The 15,014-nt window shown below is 33.1% G+C and overlaps 1 long non-coding RNA gene across 1 annotated transcript in view; it reads right to left on the bottom strand.

Annotated features, from left to right (window-relative positions):
- Nucleotides 1-2,779: 2,779 nt before the first annotated feature.
- The window catches only part of LOC140498378 (uncharacterized), a 276,584-nt gene continuing 264,349 nt past the window's right edge, over nucleotides 2,780-15,014 (bottom strand). The window contains exons 5-6 of the long non-coding RNA XR_011965080.1: nucleotides 3,554-3,674; nucleotides 2,780-3,035 (exon numbers count right to left, since the gene is read on the bottom strand). This is a non-coding gene — a long non-coding RNA (uncharacterized lncRNA). The remainder of the gene's footprint in view (nucleotides 3,036-3,553; nucleotides 3,675-15,014) is intronic.

Raw genomic sequence — 15,014 nt, 5'->3', positions numbered from 1 at the left:
CCTCTGCATTCCTATATATTAGCAACAAAGTTCAACAGCAAGAGATAGAAAGAGAAATCCCATTTAAAGTTAGGGTAGACAATATAAAATACTTAGGAGTCTACCTGCCAAAACAAACCCAGGGACTATATGAACACAATTACAAGACACTTTTTGCACAAATAAAGTCAGATTTAAGTAAGTGGAAAAACATTAGTTGCTCATGGGTAGGTCGTGCTAATATAATAAAAATGACAATTCTACCCAAATTAATATACTTATTTAGTGCCATACCAATTAAACTATCAGACAATTACTTTCTAGAGCTGGATAAAATAATATCAAAATTCATTTGGTAAAACAAAAGGTCCAGAATATCAAAGGGACTAATGAAAAGAAATGCTTGGGAAGGTGGCCTAGCGCTACCAGACCTTAAACTGTACTATAAAGCAGCAATTATCAAAACCACTTGGTATTGGCTAAGAAACAGAGAGGTAGACAAGTGGAATAGACTTGGCACTCAAGATGCAGTAGGCAAGGAATATAGCAACCTTCTGTTTGATAAACCCAAGGACCCCAGCTTCTGGGATAAGAACTCATTGTTTGACAAAAATTGCTGGGAAAACTGGATAACAGTGTGGCGGAAATTAGGCATAGACCCATACCTGACACCATACACAAGAATAAAGTCCAAATGGGTACATGATTTAGGTATAAAGATTGATACCATGAATAAACTGGAGAAGCAAGGAATAGTGTATTTATCAGATCTATGGAGAAGGGAAGAATTCTTTACTAAAGAAGAGATAGAATGCATTATGAAATGCAAAATGGATAACTTTGAGTACATTAAACTGAGAAGTTTTTGCACAACCAAACCCAATGCAACCAAAATCCGGAGGGATGTAGTAAATTGGGAAAAAATTTTTACAGCTAAGCTCGGGGATAAAGGTCTCATTTCTAGAATATATAGAGAACTGACCCAAATGTATAATCATACAAGTCATTCCCCAATTGATAAATGGTCAAAGGATATGAACAGGCAATTTTCAGAGGAAGAAATTAAAGCTATCTATAATCATATGAAAAAATGCTCTAAATCACTATTGGTTAGAGAGATGCAAATCAAAACAACTCTGAGGTACCACATCACACCTATAAGATTGGCAAACATGACAGAACAAGAAAATGATAAATGCTGGAGAGGATGTGGGAGAGTTGGAACACTAATTCATTGTTGGTGGAGCTGTGAGCACATCCAACCATTCTGGAGAGCAATTTGGAACTATGCCCAAAGGGCTACAAAAATGTGCATACCCTTTGACCCAGCAATATCGCTACTAGGACTATATCCCCAAGAGATCATAAAAATGGGAAAGGGTCCCACATGTACAAAAATATTTATAGCAGCACTCTGTGTAGTTGCCAAAAACTGGAAGTCAAGGGGATGTCCATCAATTGGGGAATGGCTGAATAAATTATGGTATATGAATGTAATGGAGTACTATTGTGCCATAAGAAATGATGAACAAGAAGACTTCAGAGAGGCCTGGAAGGACTTATATGACCTGATGCTGAGTGAAAGGAGCAGAACCAGGAGAACTTTATGCACAGCAACAACCACAGTGTGTGAGAGTTTTTTCTGGTAGACTTAGATTTTTGTAATAACACAAGAACTTCTGAAAAAAAAAAAAAATCTCAATGGTGGACCTCAAGGCAAAATGCCTTCCACACTCAGAGAGAGAAATATGGAAGTCACTCACATAATGTAGCAGATCATGTTTGTGTATGTGTATCTGTTTGTGTATCATGTTCTGATTTGTTATACGGATTCTTTCATTTATCTTAGTCTGACTACATAGCATGACTATACTGAAAATATACTCAATAGGAAAGTATATGTAGAATCTATACAGAATTGTATGCAGTCGTGGGGAGGGAGGGAGGTAGTGGGGGGTGGGTAGGGAGGGATAAAATTGCAATTGTATGGCAGTGATTGTTAAACATTAAAAAAATAAAAAAATTAAAAAAATAAAAAAGAAGATGGATACTCTGAATAAAAATCACTATTACTGAGAGAGTCAAAGAACAAGAGGAAGGCCATTAATACAGTAGGTGTAACTGATATGGAGCATTTATTGAAAGACTAGACAGAAATTCTCAGGATGAGAAGGCATGAAGGAACTGTGGTGGATATTTTGAATGGAACACCCACACTTAAGAAAATTTTGTATCCATTAAAGTGTCAAAGTTTATTTGAGTGAAATTAATTCATTAGGCTATTATTTCATATCTGATAATAAATGTTGATATAATATCTGAACATGAAAACTTCAGTTGGGACATCCTATAAGATTTATGTTATGTTCAGCAAGATGTCTAAAATCAAACTGAGAAGTACTCACTTTCAGAATATAAATACAATATGGTCGTGATGGTCCTGTTTAATGACCAACTTAAACTACCCCAGGGCTAAGGAAAACACTGGGAGAACAAAATAAGTGGTCTTTTGAAACAAAATCTTTAAATATTATTTCTTGAATAGGTAAGCACTGGGAATACAAATTAAAGCAGAAAGACAGCCCTTGACTTCAAGAGGCTTATATTCTAATGAAGGAAGGTAACACCTAAAAGGGAGCTAAAAAGGAAGGATGGCGAAGGTACCAGACTGGGGGCTTGGTAGAGAAAATCCTAAAGAAATGTGTCAGCAATACAGCCTAGAGATGATGAAGACTTTTGATCAGGGGAGTGACTTGGTCAGGTTTGTAATTTAAGAAGATTATTTTGCTTTTGCTTGTTCTTTTTTAAAATTTAATTTTTTATTATCATGAACTTGCACAAAGATGATTAGAGAAAAAAAGGACTAGATACTGTGAATCTTTATGCACAGTGTGACTCTTTTTAAGTATATTTTACATTTAACTTGATGCTTCCAATGCTGCTCTGCTGGTCTCTGTCCTCTTCTGCACTTCCATTTTTCTCTTTTTTCTTCTTTTCTTTCTGGTATCACTATCACTATTCACACACATGAACTTTCCCGTAACTGTGATTTCCCACTTCATACACACAAATAAAAATAAAAGACTTCCTTTAGAATACATGTAATCAACGACAATAAATCCACATATTGGCCGTATCTGAAAATGTATGTTTCATTCTATCACTCTGCCTCATTACCTTTCTGCCAAGGATTGGGAAGCATAATCCATCACACTTCTTCTGGCATCTTGACTACCCTTTGCATTCATCAGTGTTCTGAAGTCTTTCATAGTTGTTTCCCCTTTACAGTGTTGTGGTCATTGTATACACTGTTCTCTTGAAACTTCACTAGTGATCCATTCAAATCTCTAAATTAAGCATTTCTGTGCTTAATCATGAAGGAACATTGACTCAGTCAAACTGATACCTGGGAAAGACCTTAACTTTAAAAGACCAAAATCTCCTACTGCTTCTGGGACCATCTCCAGTCATCTTAATATATGTGTGTGTATGTGTCTATACATGTGTGTATGCATGTATGTATGTGTGTATATAAATAAATATGTGTGTGTGTGTATATACATTAATATCTTACCACTGGACTCAGATGGCTCCTGAGGAGAAAGTGAGGCTGTTGACTACACAGCCCTCCCTCACTTGAATCCAATTCACTTGTAAGTCACATAGCATCACATTCTTGATGCCATGGTCCTCTTCTAGAACAAAAGACAATAAAAAAAGTAAGAGAGAAGCATGAGAAAAGGAAACCTAAGTAGAACAGAAATTATACTTGTTTTGAAATATGAAGTTTACTGTCTGATTCCTAAACACACAAGGAGCACAGATCTAGGCATGTGATCATTTAAGCATATCAAAACACTAGTAGAGGTGGGTAGAAATGGAAATGGAGACAATCTAATTTTATAATGATGTTCATTGAAATCATCATAGCTTTGGAAAGAAGCAAAGACCTCTGACCTCTCTCCTCATAAGTAGAATCTGTTAATGCAATGGCTTAGGCTTTATCAAATAAGGAGTTACTTTCCTATGGAAAAAGAAAGGTAATCTTAGGTGTATGATCATTAAAACCTCTCAAGATTTTCATATACATAAACCATCTTGAAGTAAAATAATGATAGGTTATGGGGAATAATAACCTAGTCTGTTCCCCAAACTATACCTGAAGCTCATTTAGATAGAAGCCCCAAAGGCACGTGTATTGTTCCTATTTATACTTCCTGCTCTTTTGAAAATAGGCTTCACAATTACCAATAGAATATTATTCTAAAGAAGGAAAGCTTAATTCAAAAGAAAGAAAGGCTAATGCTTATCCATGAGTCATCTCTCATTTAGACTTGTGGGCAATGAAGATAATTTGATTTTTTTTAACTAGAGGGTTTTTTTTTTTTAATTAGCAGGCATAGCCCAAATAGGAAATGTTCTATAAATAAGAAATACATTAGTGTCCTAGTAAAAGTCAAAAATAATTGGGGGAAGATTAGGTAGGAATATATAGAGAGTGCATGCTAGGTAAATATAAAGTACCTAATGTACTTAAACATTGCTCAAATACAGGAAATATGGAACCATGAAACTATGTTAATACAAATGGATTGCTTTTATATTAGCCTATTATCTATTCTCTCTGCAGGTATAGAAAAGGATTAAATATATTAAAAAGCAATAGACAGTTTTTAAAAGCTATGAGATTAGGCAAATCAGAAAGATTCTCTCAGTGCTGGGCATAATTTAATAACTTAGGTTCAGTCAGAAAAAGGACATTCTTGGCTAGGATCCACACCCATAGGAATAAAAGGAAATTACTCAAGAAAGACCAAGTGACCAACAGTGGATGGAAGGTTAACTAGTCAGGGAATCAGCAACAAGGAAGTTCAGTGGTAGATTATAGATAGATTATAAATCCCCAAATGAAAACTCACAGAAGTATTACAACCAAATTCCAAACTTCCCAAGTCAAAGGTAAAATACTTCAAACAACCAGAAAGAACCTATACAAATGCCAAAGAGCCCCAGTCAAAATCACACAAAATTTAGCAACTTCGTAATAAAGGATCAAAGGGCTTGGAATACAATATCTTAGAATTAAAAGGACCTGGCATTACAACCAAGAATAATATACTCAGAAAAGGTGAGTATAATCTTCCAGAGGAAAAAGTAGATATTTAATGAAATAAAGAATTTTCAAGCATTCCTGATGGAAAGACAAAAAAGAATAGAAAAGAAAATGGAAAATTTTACTTTCAAATGCAAGACTCAAAAAAAGCATAAAAAGAGAAACAAGAGAAAACATAAAGGATTCAACAAAGTTAAAACATTTACATTTTTATATGGGGAAATAATACATGCAACTTTTAAGAACTTTATCAATATTAGGGCAGTTAGAAGGATTCTACATAGGAGAAGGGTGTGGGGATGAGTCAATTATGTTGAGATGGTGTAAAAAATGGATAAGCAAAAAAGAGGGACACCTGGGGAAAAGGAGCAGGGAAAGGAAGAATAGGGAAAATTATCTCATATAAAAGATCTGGTTCATATTCAGAAGAAATTAGTGAGGTTGAAAAAAACAACACTAAGACCCCAAAGGGTAAAATCAATGGTCACAAACCCAAGAAGAACTTTTAGAAGAACTTGAAAAGGAATTCAAAAATCAAATAAGAGAGATCAAGGAAAAATTAGGGAAAAAATAAAAGTAAACCAAGAAAAACATAAAAAGAAAGTTAGTCAATTGGGAAAAGAGATGCAAAATCTTAGAAGAAGAAAATAATTCTTAAAAACTAGAGTTGGGCAAGTGGAATCAAATGCCATTATAAGACACCAAGAAATAATAAAAGTAGAAAAAATAGTAAACAATCTAAAACATCTCATTAGAACAACAAATTAACTGGAGAACAGATTGAAAAGAGAAAATATAATAATTGTCAAACTGTCTGAAAGTAATTATAAAATAAAAAAGAATCTGAGTACAATATTGCCAAAAAAAAGTATTAAAGAAAACTGCCCTGAAACTCTAGAACAAGAAGGAAACATAGAAATAGAAAAACATCCACCAATCACTACATGAAAGATATTTCAAGAAAAAAACTCACAGGAATGTAGCCAAGTTTCAAGATTCCTAGGTTAAAAAGAAAATCTTGCAAGCAACAAAAATAAAAACAAACAATTTAAATACTGTGGGAAAACAGAATTACACAAGATCTAGCAACATATGCATTAAAAGATTTTAGGTCTTGGAACATCATATTTTGAAGAGTCAGGAAGCTGGGGTTGCATCCAAGAATAATTTATCCAGCAAAGTTGAGTATAAACCTGAATGAAAATAATGGACATTTTGATGAACTAAAAGATGTTTAGGTATTTGTTTTATTTTTTAATTTTAAATATATTCATTTCTTTTAAGTTCTCAACAGACACTTCCAAAGATTTTGAGTTCCAAATTTTCTCTCCATCTCTCCCCTTCACCCACACCAACTTCTGATTGCCAGTTCCCCCAATCTGCCGTTCCTTCTATCACACCCCTTCCTTCTCTTATCCTCATCCCCTCTATTTTCTTGTAGAGCAAGAAAGATTTCTATATACCATTGTCTGCATATATTATTTCCCAGCTGCATGTGAAAACAATTTTTAACATTCATTTTTAAAACTTTGAGTTCCAACTACTCTCCCTTTCTCCCTTCCCACCCATTCCCACTAAGAAGTCAAGAAATTCAATATAGGTTATACATGTGTAGTTATGCAGAACACTTCCATAACAGTCATATTGTGAAAAACTATATTTCCTTCCATCGTATGCTGCCCTGCATTTATTCTATAATCTTTTTTTACCCTCTCCCTCCTTAAAAGTGTTTACTTCTAATTAGCCCCCTCCTCTCATTTTCTCTCCCTATCATACTCTCTACCCCCTGCCTCTGCCCCCTACTTTCCTATAGTGCAAGATAGCTTTTCATACCAAAATTAGTGCGTATGTTATTCCCTGCTCAAGCCAAATATGATGAGAGTAAAGTTTACTTTTTCTTTCTTACCTCCCCACTTTTCCACTCCATTGAAAAAGCTTTTCCTTGCCTCTTTTATGTGAGATACTTTGCCCCATTCTATTTCTCCATTTCTCCTACCAATACATTCCTCTCTCAAACCTAAATTTTATTCTTTTAGATATCATCCCTACCTATCCAACTTACCCTATGCCCTTTGTTTATACATATGTAATCCATCCAACCACCCTAATACTGAGAAAAGTCTCAAGAGTTACAAATATGATGTTTTCATGTAGGAATGCAAACAGTTCAACTTTAGTAAGTCCTTTATGATATCTCTTTCCTGTTTATGTTTTCATGCTTCTCTTGATTTTTGAATTTGAAAATTACATTTTCTATTCAGCCCTGGTCATTTCCACAAGAATGCTTGAAAGTCCTCTATTTCATTGAATGATCATTTTTTCCCCTGAAGTATTATACTCAGTTTTGCTGGGTAGATGATTCTTGCTTTTCATCCTAGTTCTTTTGACCTCTGGAATATCATATTCTAAGCCCTGTGATCTATTAATGTAGAAGCTGCCAGATCCTGTGTTATCCTGATTGTATTTCCACAATACTTGAATTGTTTCTTTCTGACTGCTTGTGATATTTTCTCCTTGACCTGGGAACTCTGTGATTTGGCTACAATATTCCTAGGAGCTTTCCTTTTGGGATCTTTTTCAGGTGGCATTTGGTGGGTTTTTTCAATATCTATTTTACCCTCTGATTCTACAACATCAGGGAAGTTTTCCTTGATAATTTTTTGAAAGGTGTTGTCTAGGTTATTTTTGATCATGGCTTTTGGGTGATCAAATAATTTTTAAATTGTCTCTCTTGGATCTATTTTCCAGCTTGGTTGTTTTTCCAATGAGATATTTCACATTGCTATCTTTTCATTCCTTTGGGTTTGTCTTATAATTTCTTGATTTTCCATAAAGTCATTAGCTTCCATCTGCTCCATTCTAATCTTTAAGTAATTATTTTCTTCAGTGAGCCTTTGGAACTTCTTTTCCATCTGGTCAGTTCTTCTTTTTAGGACATTATTTTCCTCAGTGGCTTTTTGAATCTCTTTTGCCATTTGGGTTAGTCCATTTTTTAAAGTCATTTTCTTCAGTATTTTTTTCAGTCTCCTTTAGCAAGTAGTTGACTCGTTTTTCATTATTTTCTTGCATCACTCTCATTTCTCTTGCCAATTATTCCTATACTTCTCTTACTTGATTTTCAAAATTCTCTTTGATTTCTTCCATGGCCTGATACCAATTCATATTTTTCTTGGAGGCTTAAGATGTAGGACCTTTGACTTTGTTGTCTTTGGTTTGTATACTTTAGTCTTCCTTGTCACCAAAGTAAAAGTCCATACTCTGATTCTTTTTCCAGTTTTTGCTCATTTTCCCAGCTATTTACTTGACTTTTGAGCTCTTTGTCATGATACTTCTCTGCTTCCAGTGGGGGTGTGGCTGTATTGCAGCTGCTCAATCCCCCCACAATCTGTGGGCCTAGAGATCCAAAAACAGTCTGTCACTGGCTGCTGCTTCCCCTGCTGCTGCTGCTGCTGCTGCTACAGGCTCCTCCTCCGTGGGCTCCTCCACCTCCTCAGAGTGAAGTCTGGAAACCACCACAGATGCCCAAGATTCATTCCCCCCAAGGACGGTGCTTTGTTCCCAGTGTGGAGTGATAGATGCTTCCTGCCAATGTTCCAGGCTGTCTTGGGCTGGTGATTTGCTTCACTTCATCATTTTGTGAGTTCTATGCCACAGAATTTGTTTGGAATCATTTTTACAGGTATTTGGTTGGGTTTGGGGGAAGAGCACTAGCAAGTCTGTGCTGTTACTCTGCCATCTTTGACTTTTAGATATTTGTAACAAAAAAGACCAGAAAATTTTGATATAAAAGATCCAGAAGAAATATGAGGAAATCTTTGAAGACTAATTATAAGACATTGATTAAGGCTAAACTGTTCATTTGTAAAATATGAAAATGCTATTAACATTAATAATTATTAGTAATAAGATTCTTAAAACTGTTATCATTACTAACATAGTTTTAAAGAAAGATTGGATCTCAGTTGTGTTGATAACGGAATTCTAAAAAGTAAATTTGAGTAGGAAAAGTTTAAAAGGAGAAATTATCTCATTAGAAAGGAACATGAAAAGAAGAACTAATACAGAAGAAGCAGTTGTGGGTGGAGAGTTAGTAATGTTGGAAACTGTCTCTCATTTAGGTTGATGATGAAACAATTTATACATCTGGACATGTTTAGAAGACTTATAAACTTGGAAGTCTTATGATAGGTGAGAAAACTAGGGGCAGGGTGGGGGAGGGACATTTAGTAGATTGTGCAGATTAAAATTAGGAGGGACTTTTAGAAGGGTAGGTAAAATAAGGAATAAGAAGATAATATAATAGGGATAGGGTAAAAAGAGAGACTGATAAGGAAAATATTGAGAAAAATAAGATAGAAAGAAATTCCCAAGTACTAATTATAACTTAGGATGTGAATGGATTAAATTTACCAATAAAATGGGAATGTATAGGAAACTGCTTTAAAAATCAAAATCCAACAATATGTTGCTTATAAGAAAAATATTTAAGAATGAGAGATACACACAGAAATGAAATGGAGGATTAGAAGAGAATTTATTATACTTCAGCTGATGCCAAAAAAAAGAGGCAAAAGTAGTAATTATGATCTCAGCAAAGTTATAGTGGAAAGAGATTTAAGGAAAAGAGACAAACAGGGTAATTCTATTTTGATAAAAGGTACTATAGACAATGAAGCAATGTCAATACTGAATCTAAAGTTAAATGAATTACAGATGGAAATACACAATAGCACTATCATGGTAGGGGACTTTAATCTTCCCCTTTTAGAACTAGATAAATCTAACCAAAAAATGAATTTAAAAGAAGATAAAGAAGTGAATAGAATTTTAGATAAGCTAGACATGATAGATATCTGGAAAGGATTGAATGAAAATAGTAAGGAATACACCATTTTCTCAGTAATTCATGGTACCTTTACAAAAATTGACCATATATCAATATGCAAAAATTTTATCGTTGACATCAGAAATATTAAAAGGATTTAAGATTATAATGTAATAAAATTATATTCAATAAGAAAACAGAGCTTAAAAACTAATTATAAATATCCAAATTAACTATAAAAGACATATGAAGAAAAACACTATCTGCCTCCAGAGAAAGACCTGATAAATAAAAGGCGAGTAGAATAATTTTACTTATATATGTATGTGTATACACACATATATACCCATATGCAAGTATGTATGCACACATGTAAACACATATATGTGTAATATACATGTGTGTATATTCCTATTTGCGTCTAATGGTAGCTATCTCTAGGTTGGAGGGAGGGAAAAAAAGAGAAAAAAGAAATTTACATGGTAATTTTGTCTTTTTGAAAGGAATAGCAAGTTGTGCATAGTAGATTTGCAGTCTCATGTGCACTCATTTTTTTATTGTATTATGCTATGGAAATGTTTGTTTTATTCCATAAATTAAAAATAAAATAAATTTAAAAAACATAAAAATGGAGAGCAAAAAAGAGATTTGACAGAGAAGGGGAAATAGAGGAATAGGCAATTTTTGAACCTCATGCACATCTAAATTGATTCAAAAAGGAGGAAAAAAGCATATATATACAGACACATACATATACATTAATATACATATATGTATACATTTATACATACTCAGATAGATACATATATACACTCTGTTGGTGATAGATATCTACCTCTCTCAACAGAGAAGTAGAAAGAGAAGTAGATTACAGAAAGGAATGAGGGCATGGCAAAGGGGAAGGCAGTCATGGTAAGAAGCAAGGCAGATTCTAGAAGGGCAGGATAAAAGACATGAACAAACACAAGAAAATAGGATAAAGGGAAATGCAGTTAGCAATCATAACTATGAAAATAAATGGGATGAAGTCACCTATGAAACTGAAGTAGATATCAGAATAGGTTAGAAACCAAAATCAATATGTTGTGGATGAGAAACATTCTTACAACATAGAAAGACAGACAGACAGACAGACAGACAGACACACACACACACACACACACACACACACACAAAGTTAAAATAAGAGGCTGGAGCTCAATCTATTAAGGTTCAGCTGAGGTGAAAAAGCCAGGGATAGGAATCACAATCTCAATAAAAGCAAAACCAAAAATAGATTTAATTAAAAGAGATAAGTAGGGAAACTCCATCTTGCTAAAAGGCACCAATGACAATGAAGTAACATCAATACTCAACATATTTGCACTGAAAGGCATGGCATACAAATACTTAAAGGAAAAGTTAAATTAATTACAGGAGGAAGTAGACAGTAAAGCCATAGTAGTGGAAGACCTCAAGTTTTCCCTCTCAGAACAAAATAAATTGAACTATAAAACAAATGAGAACTAAGTTAAGGAAATTTTTAAAAATCTTAGAAAATTTATGTATAGAAGACCTCTGGAGAAAATTGAATGGAATTAGAGAGGAGTATACTTATTTCCCAGTTGTACATGGCACCTTCACAAAAATTTACCATATATTAGGACATAAAAGTCTCATAAATGAATGTAAATAAGCAGAAATGCTAAACGCACCCTTTTCAGACTATAATGCAAAAAAAAAAAAAATTACATGGAATGAAAGCTGTGGAAACATTAAAGGCTAATTGGAAACTAAATAATCTAATCCTAAAGAATGAGTAGGTCAAAGAACAAACCATACAAATAATAAATGTTTTCATTAAATAAAATGGCAACATTGAGACAACATTTGAAAATTTATGGGATTCAGTCAAAGCAATAATTAAAGAGAAATTTATATCTCTAAATACATTCATTAATAAAAGACAGAAAGAACGGATCAATAAATTGGGTGTGCGAATTAAATATTAGAAAAAAATTTAAATCACCAAATAAACATAAAATGGAAATTCTTAAAATCAAAGGAGAGATGAATAAAGTTTAGAGTAAAAAAAGTAATTAAACTAATAAAACTAGAAGCTGGTTCTCTACAGGAGGAAAAAAAAGGAATAAATAATTGGTTAGTTTGATTTAAAAAGAAAGAAAAAAAACAACTTACCAGTATCAAAAATTAAAAGGGTGAATGCATCACCAATGAAGATGAAATTAAAGCAACTATTTGGAGTTGTTTATGTCTATAAAATTGATAATCTAAGTGAAATGGATAAATATATGCAAAAATAAAAGCTGTCCAGATTAACAGAAGGGGAAACTGAATTCTTAAATAAACCTACCTTAGAAAAAGAAACTGAATAAATTCTAAATGAGCTCCTTAAGAAAAAATTCTCAGTACCAAAAGGATTTATAAGTGAATTCTACCAAACATTTAAGGAACAATTAGTCCCAATACTATATAAAATATTTGAAAATAAAGGAGTCCTTTTATAACACAAATATACAACACAAATTCCTTTTCTAACACAAATATGGTTTTGATATCTAAACCAGAAAGAGTAAAAACACAGCAATAAAATTTTAGACCAATTTTCTTTTTCAATATTGATGCCAAAATTGTTAATAAAATATTAGCAAGGAGATTACAACAATATATCAAAAATATCATACTGGATGACCAGGTAAAATTTATTCCAGGAATGCAGTGCTGACAATATCAGGATAACTGACAATATCAATAACAAAAATGACAAAAATCAAAGTACAATATCAATAGATTCAGACAAAAAAAACCTGTGACAAAATACAACACCCATTCCCATTTAAAAACAACAACAACAACTAGGATTCAGTGGAATGTTTCTAAAAATGCTAAGCATCCATCTAAAACCAAGAACAAGCATAATCTCTAACAGGGACAAACTTGAAGCATTTCCAATAAGATCAGGGCAAAATCAAGAACATACATTATCTTCAATATTATTAATTTTTTATTAATTATTAATAATTGCTAGCTATAGCAATAAAACAAGAAGAAGAAATCATAGGAATAAATATAGGTGATGGGGAAACAAAATCATCATCACTCTTAAGAGATGATCTGATGGTATATTTAGAGAACCCTAGAGAATCTACTAAAAAAACTAGTTGAGACAATTAGCAACTTTAACAAAGTGGCAGGATGTAAAATAAACTCTCCTAAATAATCAGCATTTCTATATGCTATCAACAAAACCCAGCAGGAAGAGATAGAAAGAAAAATCTCATTTAAAATACTGCACACAATATAAATTCTTGGGAGTCTACCTAGCAAGACAAACCCAGAGACTATATGGACACAATTACAAAACATTTTTCATAGAAATAAAGATCTATCTAAACACTTGGAGAAATACTAATTGCTCATGGGTAAGCCAATATAATAAAATTACAATTCTACCTAAATAAATTTACATTTTCAGTGCCATAGCAATCAAACTACCAAATTTATGGAGCTAGAGAAAATAATAATAAATTCATCTGGAAAAATAATAGGTCAAGGATATCAAGAGAAGCAACTTTAAAAATGTGAAAGAAAGCAGCATGGCAGTACCAAGTTTCAAACTACACTACAAACCAATAATCATCACAATGAACTGGTTGTAGATAACAGAGTTATAGATAAGTGGAACAGATTAGGAACACAATACACAGTAGTAAAACATAATTGAAATCTAGTGTTTGATGAATGGAAAGATCCAAGTTTTTGGAGTAAGAGTTCATCATTTGACAAAAATTGCTGAGAAAACTGGAAAGCAATTTAGCAGAAACTAGGTATAGACAAAAATTTCTACCAAGATAAGTTCAAAATGGATAAATGATTTAAACATAAAGGGGTGATACCATAAGCAAATTAAGGGACCATGGGAAAATTTACATGTCAGATTCTATGAATAAGGGAAGAATTTAAGATGAAACAAGAGAAAGAGAGGATCACAGAAAGTAAAATAGATAACCTTGACTACATAAAATTTAAATGCTTTTGCAGAAACAAAGTGGTTAGCCAAAATTAGAAGGAAGATGGAAAACTGGGTAAGATTTTTATGTTGTTTCTCTGATAAAGGCTTCATTTGTCAAGTATATAGGGAATTGAGCCAAATTTGTGAGAGTAAAAAGAGTCATTCCCCAGTTTATAAATGGTCTAAATATATAAATAGGCAATTTTCAGGAAAAGAAATCAAAACTATCAACAGTCACATGAAAAAAATGCTATAAATCACTATTGATTAGAGAAGTACGAATTAAAACACCTCTGAGATACTACCTCATACCTATCAGATTAGTTAATGTGATAGAAAAGGAAAATGACAAATGCTGTAGGAGACATAGAAAGATTGGGTCATCAATACATTGTTGATAAAATTGTGAACTTCTTCAACCATTCTGGAGAACAATTTGAAACAATAACACTTTGCATACCCTTGAATGCAGCAATACCACTAGTAGATCTGTATCCCAAAGCGATCAAAGAAAAGGACAAAAGAACTATTCGTATAACAATATTTATAGCAGCTCTTTTAGTGATCTCAAAGAATTGGAAATTGACGGAATGCCCATCAACTGGAGAATGACTAAACAAGTTCTAGTATAGGATTGTGATACAATACTATTAGACTATAAGAAATGATGAGCATCATAGTTTCACAAACATATGGGGAGACTTACATGAACTCAGGCAAAGTGAAATGAGAAGTTCAGGAGTACATTGTACCCAGTAATAACAATGTTGTAAATATGATTAAATGTGTAAAAACTTAGCTACTTTGATCAAGACAATCATCCAAGAAAATTCCAAAGAACCTGTGATGAAAAATGCTATTCACTTCCAGAGGAAAAAAAATGAAGTCTGAGTGCATATTGAAGCATATGTTTAAAAAAAACTTTCTTTAATTTTCCCCTTTTTTGTCTGCATTTTTTTGTGAAACATTAGAACATACAAAATAAAAACTACGTGAGTTAGTGAACAGATAATTACCTTGGCAGTTGGTTACTGTCCTTAGTTCTCAAAGAGGACTGAAATGACTCCACTATGGTGGAGTCAAGG

Source organism: Notamacropus eugenii, chromosome 4 (genome assembly GCF_028372415.1).
Source record: "Notamacropus eugenii isolate mMacEug1 chromosome 4, mMacEug1.pri_v2, whole genome shotgun sequence".
In the NCBI taxonomy this organism is placed as follows: domain Eukaryota; kingdom Metazoa; phylum Chordata; class Mammalia; order Diprotodontia; family Macropodidae; genus Notamacropus; species Notamacropus eugenii.
The sequence above is the reverse complement of the archived record's forward strand: the minus strand, read 5'-3'. Positions and strand labels throughout refer to the sequence as shown.